General features: G+C 40.1%; 1 protein-coding gene across 1 annotated transcript in view; it reads left to right on the top strand.

The window, feature by feature from the left end:
- The window catches only part of CELF2 (CUGBP, Elav-like family member 2), a 777369-nt gene that overhangs the window by 148277 nt on the left and 611986 nt on the right, over positions 1-17106 (top strand). The window contains exons 2-3 of the mRNA XM_019543733.1: positions 13273-13314; positions 13962-13997. The gene's annotated coding sequence lies outside the window, so the exon portion shown is untranslated. The remainder of the gene's footprint in view (positions 1-13272; positions 13315-13961; positions 13998-17106) is intronic.

Below are 17106 nucleotides of genomic sequence, written 5' to 3'. Positions count from 1 at the left end.
TTTCAATAATGTGCATTTTCCTAGTACCTCACAGTGGAGGGTGTTTATTGAAGTGCTCTGGAAAGTGGAGGAAGTGCTTTAATTAGCTTTAGCTTAAAGTGGTCTGCCACTATTTTTCAGTGCAGGGACACTGATTCACGTGACATTGGAGTTTGCTGGAGTGGAGTTATAACCATGCTCCATGCTGGAATTAAAGCCTATCAGAGCAGCCTCTCTGCACATGTATAGGAGCCTGGAGGTACTAGATTTAATGTGCTTTAAGTAAAGCACATGAATGCATATGTAGATGTGCCCACTACTATGTCTGAAGATAGCTCATATAGAGTTCCTTTCCGGACTTCTGTGCCAGGTACAATGTATCTAGGCTTGTTGTCTTCTCATGGACATGTCTGGAAAGGAGTATGGCAGGGTTTAGGACCCCTTCAGTCTTTTTGTACTTATGGAGAGCTAGATGATAAAGTCAGTTCCTTAGAGGTATCAGATGCCATGCACTGCTAAACTAAAAGAAGAGGCACCAAGACTGTTTTTTCTCTAGTAATCATAAAACTTGAAGCATACTGAACTCTGTCTGAAGCATAATTTAATTCTAACCAAAACCACAATGACATATTCTGGTGATTATTCTTGGAGATGACTTTTCAGGCCTTGACCTTAGATTAGCCAATTACTTGTAAAGTGTTTATAATGAAGAATATGACACCTATGGCAGGAAACATGGACCTTCTGTACTACTGTTTCCCATTAGAAATTGGGATAATGTTGCTGATCTTTAAAGCATTTTTGAGATCTACTGATGGAATGAGCTATAAAGGAAACAAGGCAGTTGGGCGGAAAGAATTTGAATTCCCATGTATAGGAATTATTAGTCTCTGGGATTTAACACCATTTCTTATTGTCAGCTCAGATTAAGTGCATTTGCAGACTATGATATTCCTATTCTATAGACTTTTTAAAAAAAGGATGGTCTCTAAAAAGAAAGGCATGAAATTTATTCTTGGCTTTGGTTACTAGAAAAGTTTAATATAAGCCACTTGGATTATTATTATAAAAATGTTATTCAAATGTTTTTCCTTCTATAAGTCTACCTTGAGAGTTTGATCATGAATGGCTTTTGTTCTTCAAGTTCTTCTTGACCTGCATAATCCTTTGGTTTAAATTCTTATGGGAAAATAGAGGCGTATTAAGAAAATCATGCTCGGTGTACAAATAATTTTTCACTGTTTGCATAATGAGAGAGTAGTCTTACTATACTCCTTTCTTTTCAGTGAAAAATGTCTTTATGTCTAAGATGCACATACTCATATCAAAGTTGTGAAGTATGACAATGAGTTAAAATGCTTTAACACAATAATTTAAAATACACTGTACCAGTTGCTTTCTGTGACTTATTTTTGGCAACAATAACATAATTAAGAAATGAAAAGGAGAAAAAAAAACTCTTTTCTTTGCTGGCCTACATAGAGTTTCATGTCTGGCTTGTATACATAATACCAGGGGAATAAGGGAAGCACAATCATTCTATTGAAGAATTTCTAAAGGAATTCCACATTTTTGAAAAACTAACCAATGTGATAGAGTTGTTTCAAAGTCTGAGAGGAAAAGGGAGAAAATATTTAGCAGCTGCTTGTCACCCTGAATATACAATTATAACCTACACTAGCTCAGTGGTGGTCTTTGTTAAGTGGGCAATCTACATGCTGGCTTCTGAGTCTACTGCTGCTTTCTAGTTACCTGGTATTATCACTAAAGCAGTAGAGGCTTTGGTTTTCACAAATTCCATGTACACTTGTCACTGACAACCTGCCTAAGAATGTTATCTTCCTATCTACACCTGTAAAAGAAGGCTATATCAGGTGTGAGATGGAAATGCTGTGATTTGATCACAGCCACAGAAAGAGTGTGGCAATTAGACCTGCCAACCTAATTTCCTTCCCATCCCATCGCATCTCAAAATGATATGCAGAACCCTAAATCTCTAAATTATGCCTCACTTTGAAGAAGGAACAGAAGTATTATGATGTAACTTTCCCCATTACTAAAGTGGCAATACTGATGAGTTGTGATGTATTGCAACTTCCTGCAGGAATTTGCTAGACCAAATGTTTTTTATCGCCTTACCTTTGCGTTCCTAGAAAAAACTACTTAAATTTTGTCAAAATTTTGGATAAGAGGAAAAAACTTGATAGAAGTATGAAGGGAACTGGGCAACATTTTTTGAGAGAAGAATTTTTTTTTTGTTTTTATTCACATGGAATACAGCAACGGAATGAGAGAACAAGCTGGAAACAACCTATAGAAAACCTATAGACAACAGCACTGAGGGATAAGGCTAAAGTGACAGTTTTAGATTTGATATCTATTGCAAAGCATCATCAGTAGCCTGGTGCAGGTCTTCAGTTTAACCATTAAAATGATAAATAGGATGCTCCTCTGCAATCTGTGCTATAGTTTGGTTTTTACCACACCCACAATTGTAATCTTTAATAAAATTCCATTTATGTTGTAGGCCATTACATCTACCTTGTCCAGTATGAACCCTCTTCAATGTTGTCCAACTCTGCCATATTTAAAGCTAGGAGGTTTAAATATGGGATCTGTGATGAGAAATTTATTAATGATGTCAATTGTGTTCCATTGCTGGATCCATGCTTCATAGATTCATAGAGTGTTATGGGCTGGAAGGGACCTTACTCTAGACATGAAGACAACTGGGGGTTAGGTGACCCCAGCATAGTGACTGTCCAGTCTCCTCTTGAAAACCTCCAGGACAGGTAAGTGTACCACCTCTAGAGGGAGTTTTTTCCACAGTCTGGACACCCTGACTGGGAAGGAGTTTTTCCTGGTACTGTTCCTGAAGCAGCCTTCCACGAGTTTTTATCCATTGGGTCTGGTCTTCCCCAAGGGTGCCATAGTGAACAGTTGTTCAACAAGCTCCTGATGCACTCCTCTGATATAGCGGTAAGCCAGCCTCGACTACTCCACAGTCCGATGTCTGGGGACCTGGCTCTGAGGTCAGACACAGAGTGGTAATTGACAGAACCGAAGCAACGTGGCACTTGGTGACTCATGGTTTCCCCCAAGGCTCTGTTCTCGGACCTGTACTCTTCAATGTCTTCATAAATGATCTGGACACTGGTGTCAAAAGCAGACTGGCCAAGTTTGCTGATGACACCAAACTTTGGGGAAGAGTCTTCACACTTGAGGTTAGGCTGGTGATCCAGGCAGATCTCGATAGGCTCGCAAAGCGGGTGGATAAAAATATGATGGCATTCAATATTGAGAAATGCAAGGTGCTCCACCTCAGGAATAAAAACCCACATCACACTTATAGGCTCGACAGTGCTACACTTGCTAGCACCATGACTGAAAGAGACTTGAGTGCCACGATTGACCACAAGATGAACATAAGCCACCAATGCTATACCGCAGCTGGCAAAGTGAACAAAACTCTGGCTTGCATCTACCAATGAATCTCAAGCAAGACCCAGGATGTCATCCTCCCACTATACTCTGCCTTGATGAGGCTACAGCTGGAGTACTGCATCCAATTCTGGGCTCCACAATTTAGGAAGAACATGGAAAAGCTTGACAGAGTCCAGAGAAGAGCCATGTGCATGATCAGAGGGCAAGAGAACAGGCCTTACAAAGACAGGCTGTGAGCTATGGGGCTCTTCAGCCTGGCGAAGTGCAGGCTCAGGGGTGACTTGGTGGCAGCCTATAAGTACATAAGGGGTGTGTTTCAGGGTCTGGAGGAACACCTGTTTACTAGAGCACCCCAGGGGATGACAAAGTCCAATGGTCACAAACTCTTGCAAGACCATTTTAGGCTGGACATAAGGAAATACTTCTTTACTGTCTGAGCCCCCAAGGCCTAGAACAAACTCCCCCTCTAGGTGGTGCCAAGCACCTACTCTTAACACTTTCAAGAAATATTAAGCTGTTTATCTTGCTGGGATCCTTTGACCCTAGGTGACTTCCTGCCCTTTAGGCAGGGAGCTGGACCCAATGATCTTACAAGGTCCCTTCCAGCCCTAATGTCTATGAAATCTATTTATAAATGAAGCCTGTAGGTAAGACTATCATCGAGGTGGACTCCTGATTGTTTGAGGTTGGATTCATAGTTGACCGGTTTTCCACACAAGCTGATTCTTAGTCAAGTATTCAGCTGGGTGTTAGTGAGATGAAAAAAGGATTCTGCGCATACTGGCTGGGGCCTGGGCAGTACTGTCTGCTGGGTTTGGGGCAGGTGCAGGCAGGAGCATGGCACAGGCTACCCCAGGCAGGAGCAGGCAGGGCTCAGCCCCATGAAAAGTGCCATTGGCCAGATTGGGGGTGGGAGGTAGACTTCACCTGTACCACACTGCCCAGGTGAGCTCTGCTGTACATGACCCCTGCATACCCCTCCCTCCCCCTCACCCCAGCTGGCTCCTAGGACCTAGCATGCAAGCAGCTTCCCTCACCACACAGGTACACTCACCCCCCACACACACACTCCCCAGTCCTCCTCACACACAATATGCAAGAATAAGACTTTTATGTTGAGCTATCATGCAATCACCTCTATATACACTACTTAAAAAACATAAATCAGGCAAAAATTATTTTTCAATAACAAAATGTTATAGTAGATTTTTGATTTTTAATACGTGATTTGCTTTTTTATCTATAATTTGTTAAAAATTATGTCTTCTGAAAGATTTTGTGTGTGTGGTACTCAATGGCTTACTAAAACTCATTAAGTGACCCTCCAACAGAAATAATTGCCTACCCCTGGATTACTGGGACTGCATCCCTCATCTGCATATCCCCCATTGGTATGCATGGGCGAAGGAGTGAAAAACTCTTTTGTGCTTAATTTTACTGTAATAACATGTTTTAACTGCCCTTATTTTAACTGTAAGAGGCCAGGGAAGTCTGGTTTATGTACAGTGGCCATGTCTTCTAAAATTGTGAAGTTCATAAGGGGGCTGATATACTTTCATCCTTTGCAGGCAAAGATGCTTGCATCCAGTGAGGGGGTTGGGGGGAAGAAGAGAGAAAAGAAGTAGGAAAGAAAAAGGGAAAGGAGAAAAAAGGGAAAGGGAAGAGAACGAACGGGGTGAAGGCTAGGTCATGTGAGTACGTAGGTGATTTATAGGTCCAATCTTTGCTCTGAACAATCTGCTGCAGCAGGGGCAGGAGAGCCATGAGACTGGATAGTTGGGGGGGGGTTCATTTCATCATTGCTGGCCACTTGTTTCTTCATTGCTTCTGCCGTGTGTTGCTGTTCAAAGACCAATGCTCCATTCTGGATTTGGGACCTCCAGGATGGACGGTTGCAATTGATTTGCTCCCAGGACTCTGGGTCAATGCCAAAACTCTTTAGAGACACATTTAGAGTGTCCTTGTACCTCTTATTTGGTGTGCCGCAAAAGCATACTCCATTTGACAGTTTTTCGTAGAAGACCTCCTTTGTCAGGCAAGTGTCAGGCATTCCCGAGAGGTGGCCAGCCCATCTTAGCCATGCCAGTTCCAGTAGGGTGGGAATACTGGGGAGAGTTGATCTTCCGAGCACCTCTTGTCCGGTCACTTGCGCTGCCTGTGAAAGATACTAAAGATCAAGTGGAAGTGGTTTAGTTTCTTGGCATAACGCTGGTAAATGGTCCAGGTTTTGCAGTCATAAAGGAGGGCCAGAAGGATGATGGCTTTGTAACCTTCAGTTTAGTTGATGTTCTGGTGCCTCTGAGGTCCCAGACTGACTTACAGGGTCTGCCAAAAGCCATGCTAGCTTTCACTAATCTCACATTGATTTTGTCATCAATGTGGACAGCACGGGACAGCGCGCTGCCTAGATAGGCAAACTTGTTGACCATCAAGAATTGCTGGCCTTTAACTGAGATGTGTGGATCCTGGGGTGTTGTGCCAAGTGCAGATTGAAATTTCTTTGTGTTAATAGTGAGTCCAAAGTTGTCACAGGATGAGAAGAGTAGGGGACTGATAACGTAAAAGATGAATGTTTAAATGTAGCTGAGGGGCCAGTGGTCACCATCACTCTGTGGAAGTCTAATATGAAGGGCCCCCCAGCTCAGGAATCATGAGAGTAGGAAAGGCTCCAGATAAAAACTTTTCTTACCTGCCAGGGGAAATACTATGACCACTGAGGTGGTTTTCCCAGGGGCAGGGAACGGCTGCTTTTCTGGCACGGTGTAGTACCCATGGTGTTAATGTATAGTTAACCTCTCACTTTCATTTCCAGTGGGAAGATCTTGGCTTTACGCCCACTTTATGGAAATGGGAGACTCCTCCCTAGCTTCCTTCTGTGGCCATATGGCTGAAGCCAAGTGAAACTCAGGGGCATCTGAACCCCAAGCCTCTGGATTTGAGCCTGCACATAAGATACCTACCACATGATTTGGAAGTATCTGAAGTCCCATGTGGGGTGGAAGATGTTTCCCAGTAGTAGGGCCACATGTGGTCCTTGAATGACTTGCGGATTTGGAATTGATTTGGCTGATTTGGCTTGGAACAGGAAAAAATTTCATTTAAAAAAAAAAAAAGTATGGTATTCAATTTCACCATAATCAAGAAGGTTTATACCAAATATGACTACGTATTAAAGTGCTTCTCAAAAGTGTGTTTATGAAACACCTGTGTTAAAACTTGCAGCCATTTAAAAAAAGGTAACATGCATCAATTCTGGATGAGTTAAGTCTATGGGTATTATATGCAAATTGCTCTAGCCAGTGTCTGATAGTGAAGGGAGGGGGAAAGGGAAGACGTTGGGGGAAGTTGAAAACAAAGAGCTAGCTGATTTCTCAGGTTTATTTTCCCTACCGAAGCAGTGGCTAACCTCCAATAATTAAATTCTATATATGGAAAACTTATAAATTTTTTTTAATTTTCTAGGTATAGAATCTGATTATTAGGGGGTCCTGTTATAATAATCCTCTAATCAAGCAAATACATCAATTGCAATGGTGGAAAATGTCATGAAGAAGCTTTGTGGTGGTCCAGTATGGATGGCATGTCTTCTGAACAAGACAGGCTTAATGAACATGTCCACACGCCTCACTAACAATCACCTGAGCTTACTTGTTTAAAGTATTCAGCAAATCCCAGCAAAAAGCAAAGGTTGGAACTGGCTGTGGGTAAAAGGGGGGAAAGCAAGGAGGAGGAGAAGGGGGGCTTCATTTCTTGAACCACTCAATTGCAATGAACTGTCTACATTTGTTTGTAGTCCATGCTGTGGTATGATGGAAACTCTGTCCTAAAACATCCTCACTCTTTCTGTTTAAAGTCTATCGCAGGGGCCAGCAACCTGTCGCCTGCAGGCCAGATCCAGCCTGCAGAACCATTGGATCTGCCCTGCAGACATGTGACTTCAGTGGCATTTGGCAGTGGGGGGCTTTGGCCATGGCCTCTCTTCCCATGCTGCCTCAAAGTCGCTCAGTGGTGACAGCCAGATCCGAATACCTGCCCACCCATCCCAGATTTGGTGTTACTGGCCCACAGACAGAAAAGGTTGCCTACCTTTAATGTACAGAATGAGAACACGGAGGCAAGCCCTGTGTCCACAGGGGAGAACATGATAGTGTAAAAGGAAAGAATATTTATAGTTCCAGATAAAAACTAAGTTAAAGCTGAAGGTCAGTATTTTTGCAGGTTTCACTAGCTATCTAGAATTTAAAATAAATTCAGTTATGAATGCAACAAAATCATGGTAACTGGAATTGTGCGTCAGTTAGTTGTGCCATAGACTGAAATGTAACCACTAAACTAGAAGGGCATGAGAGGAAGAGCTATATGCCTTTATAAATCTAACCTCTCTCCTTCCCGTCATTAGATTCCTACTCTGCTGCTCAATAGTGTTAGGTAGGGCCTTTTAGCATTTGATAAATGAAGGCAATTTGGGGATTTTTATACTTGTGGATATATTGCAGGACTTGCTGTGTAACTTGAAAGCATTTTTCCTGTAAATCAAATATTACCTTGGAAAATAACAATACTGGCAAATGAAACCAGTGAGGTGCCACTCAGAACTGCGTTCCTGCTTTAATCATGTTGCTCTTAGGGAACTTAAAGCTTTTAATCACGTCAGGCTGCAGCATTTTTGGTTAAAATTTATGAGAATTTTCCAGTGTTATTTTGACCACTGGAGAGCTTCGCATAAATATAATGGGGAATCTATTGAAGTCACTGTATTTTTTATTTTTTTTTAAATGAAATGACTGTAAATTTCAAAGCCTGGCATAAGTTTGTACGTGGCAATTTTAATGAAAAATAGGCTTAATTTACTACAAATATGCATCTTCAGTTCCTTTACAGTATGTCAGCAGTTTGCATTTTCCCATGATAGATAATAACAATTGATATAAAAAAAGAACAAGCTCACTTTGATACAGTCAAAGCAATAGCTCAGTTCAGAGAGAGGGCTTTGATGGGAAATTCAACTGCACAGGCAGATCCTTACATTCATGTTGTCATCTGTGTGCAATTTGAGTTAAATGTTGGTCATCTAACAGCTGCTACCTGCCTAGGGTTAGGAAGAAAGGTCTCCTATAGCACTGCTGCATACCGGTAGGTAATAGGGAATTATCAGGACAAGTCAATTTTGCTTCGTGACGCTGTTCCTACCAACGCTGTGCCTCTATGATTATTCATAGGCCATTAGAAACCTCAACAAAAAATAGGATACACATGGTATGGTGAAAAAACAGAGCAAGTCTTAAAGATACTGCAATCAAACCAGAGAGTTGGAGGGAATACAAGAATGAAGTGACCCACTTAGGATGAGACAACAGGTTGGGCATTGCAGTAGCATTTGTTCTTCTGGTTGTAGTTATTTGCCTTTGCCTCTAAATGCATTGATCTAGCAAACAGCAGGAGGTCATTGCCTCATTGGTGTCATTTGGTAGAGAATTCCCATATTCCAAAATGTCACTGAAAAAACTGAACTACTTTTATTTGTCAAAGGGGAAGAGTACATGAAAAACTGGGAAACCCAGTGCATCTCTTTTGTGTTTTCAGAAAACTCTTGGGGTTAATGCCAGGTTGTGGAAAACTAATAATATGTTACAAAAACCATTAGTGGAATCCATGGGTCAGCCTTGGAAAGATTGACTATATTGTAACAAGCATGTAGGCCATTTTTTACTGAAAACATTGCATAAAATTATAAGTCTTTTAAATAATCCTCCATCAGTAATATTCTTCACATTAACAAATCTTTCAAATACCTTATGCAAGCATCGTTTTATGCAAATCAGACTTTCAAAGCTGCCATATGACAGCACATGCGCTAGAGCCAAATCAACCACAATGCCAGGAATAAATTTATGTTGCAAAGTCATAGTCATGGGAAGATCAGAACTGACCCCCTCTCCATCCCCGCAAAAATAAACCAGCATCTCTTGAGTCTAGATTCACTCTTCCACAAAATCGTTTTCCAACTAAATTTATTTCTCAACATCCTAAGTTTTTAGTGCATCTTGGCTTGGCTTTCCACACGCAGAGGACTGTCAGATAGATATCTGAACAGCGATCTGTTTTTCAGATATTTAAATTAATCTATTCATGGATATGCATGGCTTGTAAACCTTCCTCTACGCACTGATCTTGGTATCTGGATATAATGGTATCTAATATATGTCACATATAAAGAACTAGAGAGGCAATTAGCCATGTTAGTCTCAAGTTAGGCAGAATTCAGTATAGGGAGGCACCTTAGAGGCTATTTCAGAGATGCGTAAGTTTTCACAGGAAACAGCCTACTACACTTTTTAATAGTGAAGGCATTTAACCTTCATAAACTTTGTATGGCTTCTATATTTGAAATTGTGCATGAGCATTGAAAAATCTACTGACACTTCATTCTAACAAACAACACTTTCCACAAAATAACTCAGTGCTGTTAACATTGAGTTTAGCATTTATGTATCATTTACATTGAAGTTAAAACAGTTTATATCAGAATGCAGGCCAGCACGGTAGATTTTATTTTTCTTGCAGGGTAGGCTTGCTATTGAAATTGTTAATTAACTAAATTTAATTAGTTAAAAAAAGGGCTCTCTAGTTGCTTAACCTTTAAGGGTCTAATTTATTAGCTTTGTGAAGTTACTTTAAGTATTGCCTGAATATTCAGTCCAACTCAACCAAGTTGAATGCTGCATAACTCAATAAATATACTATCTTGAAGAACTTTGAAACATGTTATCTTAGATTAACTAACTCTCAGCAAATTGTCCAACACAGCTGTAGTGGAATAACTACTGTGCTGTAACTGTCCTGGTGTAATTCTCCCATGCGTATGCTCAATTTTGGAATTAAAATGACTTTAATTATTCTGAAATACAGCATACGTGCTGAAGAGTTGTGTCAGAATAATTTATTCTGCTCCTGCTATGCTATGCTATGAAACTATGAAACTATGCCAGTCATTTGTAGACAACCCCAATGACGGGAGCCTCATGCAAAAGGCTTACACTGGGCATGTCTAGATGTGAAATTAATTCGACACAATAAAGTCCAGCACAGTTTGTAGAGTTTATTGCTCCCAGGCACAGTGTCTTCATGTGTGCCTGGGACCACAGCATGTTAAATTGGGGCAGTGCAGCCCCAACTAGCTGGGAGTCTAGGGGGTCAGCCTGCCACTCTGGGGCTGACTGTGCTGTAGAGGGGCTGGCTGAGTCACGAGTGTGCTACAGTGTGGGGATAGCCAGCAGGCAGCCCTGCACTGTAGCACCTTTGTGCCCCAGCCAGCCTCAGTCACCGTCTACACGTGCGTTGCAATGGAGTAAATAACTCCACTGTAAAATAGTAGTCGTGTTGGGCAGTACTATCGTATGGCAGAGTTAATTAGTTTACTTCTGCCTTAATAGCACCACTCAAGTAGATGGTGAGACTTTACTGTGCAGCTAATTAGGCAACTCCACAGTAAGCATCTCCTGTAGTTGCACCTACTCAGTGGCAAACTGTGCACATCTCTGTTTGAGCGCATTGCCACTTAGGCAAAGGAAAACATTTTTTAAGTATACTAGACAGGCTGGCAAGCTTGCTGTTTTAGAAGGCATCAGATGGCTTGAGTTTTAGTGCTGTTTACTCAGATTCCCACTGTAGGTCCCTGACATGAATCTATCAAATATTGGTAATGGCTAAAAAGCAAGTTTTTCATCGTTTCCTGTTTGAGATGCTTGTGCACTTGCCCAATACAATCAAGGTCTTGCCTTCCAAACAAATAATCGAGTTGTTGGTCCCAGAATTTACAGCATAGGTGGTTGGGAGACTCCAGCAAGTTTCCAGCAGACTCCAAAAGACATAGATCAAGGTTGAGGCAATAAGACGGACAAGAAAAGAATAGGGGGGTTTTGCCGGAATTCAAATGGAACTTGAATTCTAGTGTCAAAAGAGAGAGAACATGAAGCTAGTGTGAACTGGAAAGGATTGACTTTGCTACAAGGTCAGGCTCCTAGATAAAACCGAACTATAAACATCAAAGAGAATAACATACTTTAATACTTTATCACCGATTTATGGTATTCCGAGAAATATGCTATAGACCTTTCAAGAGCTAATAGTGTATACCTAGATAAGGACAATTTCAATCCAATTTTAAAAGATGAATTCCTGATTATTTTGATTATTCCTATTTATTGTTTTTTAATACAACCTTTTGAGAAGTAAAGTTCAGATAACCTTAAGAAAATGTTTCATTTTCACATGCCTCTACTTTTCCCGACATTTAATGACAACTGAAAGTGTCAGAAACAATCATCAGGAACTATTATCAAGCTATCTCTGTTCCAACAAGAAATAGGGAGTACAGAAATCAAACAAGAAAACTTGCAAGCCTTCCACTACTACTTCTTTATGACTTCAAGTTGGATAACTTTAATGTATGTAGAGTAAGACTCCAAACTTTTTAGTAGTGCAATATGAAGTCGAATACTGGAATCTTACTGGAAATGAAATGATCCTCCCAAATCTGCTCTGGGGAGGCCACAAGTCTAGAGTATTTTGATAAGGCAGTTTCAGAGAGGCTGTTTCTCTGATCATCTGGCAGATATTATGGAGGCTTTCAGTCTCCAGCGTGACCTGCTTTGAAGAGGGGTAAGAAAAATGCCTGTCCAAGTAGATTACAGCATCTCCCTTAGAAAGAGCTCAATGATCATGCTCTCTTCTCCTGTTTTAAATGCTCTTGCAGTCCCACATTATGTAGGTAGCCTCTGACTAGCTGGGTTTCTGTTCTCCAGCCAAAGGAATGCCTGTTTTAAATGAAGTGCCCATTCACCTGCAAGGTAGTAGTGAGTTGTATTGACAGCTAGCTCCAAAATATTATGGGACTTTTGGTAGATTTCTCTAACAGCAGCCTGAACAGAGTTATGATCAGAGTTTCTCTCTGCAATGGCTTTAAATCTAGGATGACTCCTCCTATAAGCAGGTCATTTTAAAACTGGAGTAGTTTAGGACTCTCTGAATATGAACACTTAAAGAAACCAGTGCATCAGCGAAGGTTCTTGGCCATTGATAGGCTTCAATGTGTTGGGATGTATGCTACTTAACGGTGGGACCAATCATGCTCCATGTTCACCAGCTAATAAAACAAATCAAATAACCTCTTTCCTCTCATTGCCTTTCTGGTGGCATTTTTAATTTTACCTTGACTGTTGAAATGTGGTAGGGGTGTTAGGTAGTCTAGCCATACTCAGAAACTGAGCGCTGCAGAACGTACTGAACCAATGTAACTTTATGCACCAATGTAACTTTAAGTATTTGAATAATCCTTTAGGGTCAGTGAAGCCATTTGCTTACCTAGTTATGAACGTTCACCGATATTTTACTAACTCGGGCCACTAATGATTTTGCTCCTGACAGTTGCTTAAAGCCTTGACTTGCTTATATACATTGAAGCAGAGAATTTGGCATTTAATATCTATTGTTGTCTAGTTAAATGCATTTTCCGTTCATCCCCATGCTAAAGTAGTGCTCTTTTAGTGCTATGTGCACTAAAATGTTCACCAGCTGCATACCAGGTGCAAGATTTACATTCTAAACAAATTATTTAGTATCTTGATGAGAGTCACATCATTTCAGATTTAAACAGTTATAATCTGAGGCCCTGACCCTCAATTCAACCAAAGCATCTAAGCCTCAATTCCTAATTTTGCTCCTGTTCAACCGGAAGAAAGACTTGAATATTTGGGCAAAGAATAAAGCAAAGTGCTGACTTAGTTCTGAATCAGCAAAATGGAAAACTATATGTTGTTTTTAATTTCTGTTCATACTTTTATTCGTTAGGTCTACACACATACGAACTAAAGGCATTAACCAGTTGAAGAGGTAAGAGTCAAACTTTATCTGGGATTTAAAATTTACTGTTTTTATTGAGTTCCTCCAGTTTCCTACTAATATTATTATACCATAAGCAAATGATCTGATTGGCCTCAAGTGTCTACTACTTATGGACCTTTTATTTTCTTGGGGGGGGGGGGTTGTTGGCACTTTTATATTTTGTTACTACTTTTTCATGTTTACTTCTTTTTCTCCAAATTTTAGTAGTCATATTTTTAATAAAAATAAGATTAACTTAGCAGCAATGTATTCAGGTCAATGCAAGGAAAGGCAGCAGGGTGATGTATATTTTGTTATTGGGAAGCAGGGAAAAAATAACACCTCTTTCAAAGCAAAGTTTTTTGGGTTTAGAAACTTTTCCTTAATCCCAATATGCACAAATATGCCCCAAACTGTGAAAATCTGATGTAGCTTTCTTGTGATTATGTTAACTTTATCAAGATAGTTAAGGAATAATTTAAATAAACACCTCATACCATGTTTTTAACGCAGTAGTTAGAATATATAGTTATTGTTTCTAGCAGAGCCTTATTAACATTTACAAGGGTTCAGAGCCGAGAAGATAAATTACAGCAATATCAATAGATTACTTGATCATCGTTTAGTAAATACATTCTTTTTTCTCCTTTCCTTAGATAGTCAGCTCTTTGCACCTGAATATCAAGATCAAGGTAAGCTACAATGATAAATGATTCCTTCCAGTATCATGTTCTATTTATAGCATATTCATTCATTAGGGTTTTTAATTTGTTTTGGTTTTGTTGATTTTCATGCTTGCATGTATTTCTTTAAAGAAAATCATTATGGTTCGTATGTCTTTCTTTTCAATATTATAATCCAATTACTTTCTCAGTAAACAAGCATTCTTCCCGTTTATGTGTAATGAACTACAAGCAGGAGTGATTTCTGATTAGACAAGCTAATTTTGAAAGGACAAACAGTATCAAGCAACAAACTGTATTATTAGCAAAATATACCTTGTTAGATGACAAATGAGACTGATTATATATGGTGAATATTGGAGGTACTTGATATTAAGATATATTAAATGACAGTCATCTTGTTTAACTGCTATTTATAGCTCATATTTAATTTCCTGCCATTTACTTGTGCCCGCTATTCTTTGTCATTGTCCTATATTGAGCTAGGCTTTTAGTTGGACCTTCACTATGGGGGCCAACATCAACAATAAAGCGTGTTATTAGGAATTCATAGGAAACCAATTACGTGGCATATTGTTCACAGAGTAAGAATCCAACCAAGCCCCTTATTCAGCAAAGTTGTAAAGCATTTGCTTAATTTAGGCATGCAATCAATGCCGCTGAAGTCAATGTGACCATTCTTGTGTCTAAGGTTAAGCAGGTATTTGCTCAAGCCCAGCTGACTTCGGGCATTGAATGTAATAGACTCTTGGGTTCACTGCTAATCCCTTGATAAAGCTTATCAATATTGTCAATTATTCATCTGTTCATCACTGTGAGCTGTGAAATGCCATGGTCAGAACACAGGGGTGAAAAGCAAATGCCATGAAATTTTGGTTAAAAAAAAAAAAGGAAAGCCCCCTTTAATTTACCATAGAAATCTGTCTTTTGTTTTTTTTCAAAATATGCTATAGAAATCCTCCTTGCCATTTTGTTCAACAACAAAAAAATATGTGAGTGGATGGCAGCTGCATTTTTTTCCTTGACTTCCTCCTTTACGCCTCTTACTGCTTGCTCGTGTATATTTTAACCAGTTATGCAAGCTCCATAACTCACTCAGCTGACCTGTTGCTTTAGTTTTTCTTTCTTCCCCTATATAAAAACACAAGAAAACGGTGTGTGCAGGAATTAACATGGATGTTTGCTTTTAAAAACATGGACATTCGAGCACGTGATGTTTTGGACAGCAATGATCAAAACATGACCTAAGGCCCCCGTCTGGCAGTTGCATCTGCAAGCATAGACCCATTAGCCTATCTGGAGCTCTGCTGATTGCTGGAGCTCAGCCAGGGCAGATTTGATTTCAGGATTGTGACTTTAATTTATTAGTCATTAATAGTAGCAAAGGCAAGGAGGAACTCAAGACTTCTTTCAAGGCCCATTGTTTTGAGCCGCTTCTTAAATGAGTATCCAGTAGCTGACTGACTAACGTTGTTGGTGATGTATTCTTTTTTTCCGTACAACTCAAAATTTTTCCTAGTTTGTTTTATTTTTTGGTAAATACATATATTTATATGCTATTTGCTCAGGCGTATAGGTTCAAGATGACTGGCTTTTCCTCTGTTCTGGTAAATTCAAAAGTGCACCAGTAAAGCAAGATAGCTGGGATAGAAGCACAACGAGGAGGGGAAATTGTGGTTCAAAATGCCCTTCTTTCAGTAAGGTCCTCTCAGTCTATATACTATTAGTAAGGTAAAGTGGGAAGAGGAGAGAGCTCCTCTCCCAACCTTATGGCTAGTAATATATGTAGTAAAATGTGGGAGACTACTTAGCGATTTTTGTCACTCAAATAAGTGAAATGATGGATGAGACTGAGCTGGACCTTGCAGTTGGCTAACCTGAGAGCAGTAGGGCTTGTTTCTGCTCTCAGGTTTAACACTCCTTAACAGTGAGGCTGCTCCAAAAGCTACCTTGGAGAACAATCACCTGTCTGAGAACTTGAGGAGTTTCCCTGGTTGCAAGTGTGGGGGCCTGGATATAGCTCTCTGCCTGTGTCTGTCAGAGAGGAGTTTAATGACAGAGGTGCATGCTTTTTGGGTACAGAATGCAGAAGAATGGCAGACTTGTCAGCAAAGAAACTACCTGATGCTGTTTTCGGATGTACTTATGGAAACAGACCTTTGTATACCAATGTGTAGTGGGGGGGAACCCTAAGAGTATGCCTGAGCCATATAATTTGGTTCTCATCCTAATGGATTCAATGCAAGGCCCTGCACGGTGACTCAATCATTGGGTAAATAGGGCACAATATGAGTACTGGTGCTTAAAGTGCACAAGGCCAGTTGAATGCAATTAAATGAAGATGTATCATCTTGTTATGGGCACGTTACTATGGCATGACACTAACTACCATTGCTTATTCTTAGAGCCAGCAGTTAAACAATTAGCAGTTGAGTCAGCTAACCCAGCTGACATGCTTAAATTTCTTTTTGTGTGTTCAGCATCTGATATTCTCCATTGTGTTTGGAGCAAGGAGGAATTTTACATGTCACCCATTACCATTGTCTGTTGTAATGGATTTCCATTTGTTCAAGCTTTCTTTATCCTCCCTTAGAAAATTGTAAATAACTCTCCTTAAGTAATTTTGAAGATTTTCTGCTTTCAAACAGTAGAGAAATACTATTTACAACTATTAAGAGGTCAGAGTTTTACATCGTCCTCTAACGGTGTATTGTATCATTATATTATCTCAAACAGCAAATTTACTTTTGTGAAAGACTCAGTTAAGTACTGCCAGTTACTGCTCTTGGAAGCAGACGAGTATCTGCAGATGCAGCTTAAGCAGGTACTACTCCAATCTTGGGGAGATTAGGGATGAATCGATCTTCCCAGCACCTCCAGAACAAGTACTAGGCAGCAGAGGACCCCTTTTGCTATGGGCATCGCTAAAAACCCACAACATGCCAGTGTCCTGTTACATGGCTTTTAGGAAAGAAAAAGCACCAAGGGAGCCAGCCAGAGATAGTAGGAGTATTTGCAGAGCAGCTTAAGTAGATGCAAGAACCACCTGCACCCTTGCGGTATTTTCTACAGTTTTAACAAAACATCATATTCCTTGTGCTCCATCCTCTGCTCACCC

This window comes from Crocodylus porosus, unplaced genomic scaffold (genome assembly GCF_001723895.1).
Source record: "Crocodylus porosus isolate Cpor-Errol unplaced genomic scaffold, CroPor_comp1, whole genome shotgun sequence".
Taxonomy (NCBI): Eukaryota; Metazoa; Chordata; order Crocodylia; family Crocodylidae; genus Crocodylus; species Crocodylus porosus.
The sequence above is the reverse complement of the archived record's forward strand: the minus strand, read 5'-3'. Positions and strand labels throughout refer to the sequence as shown.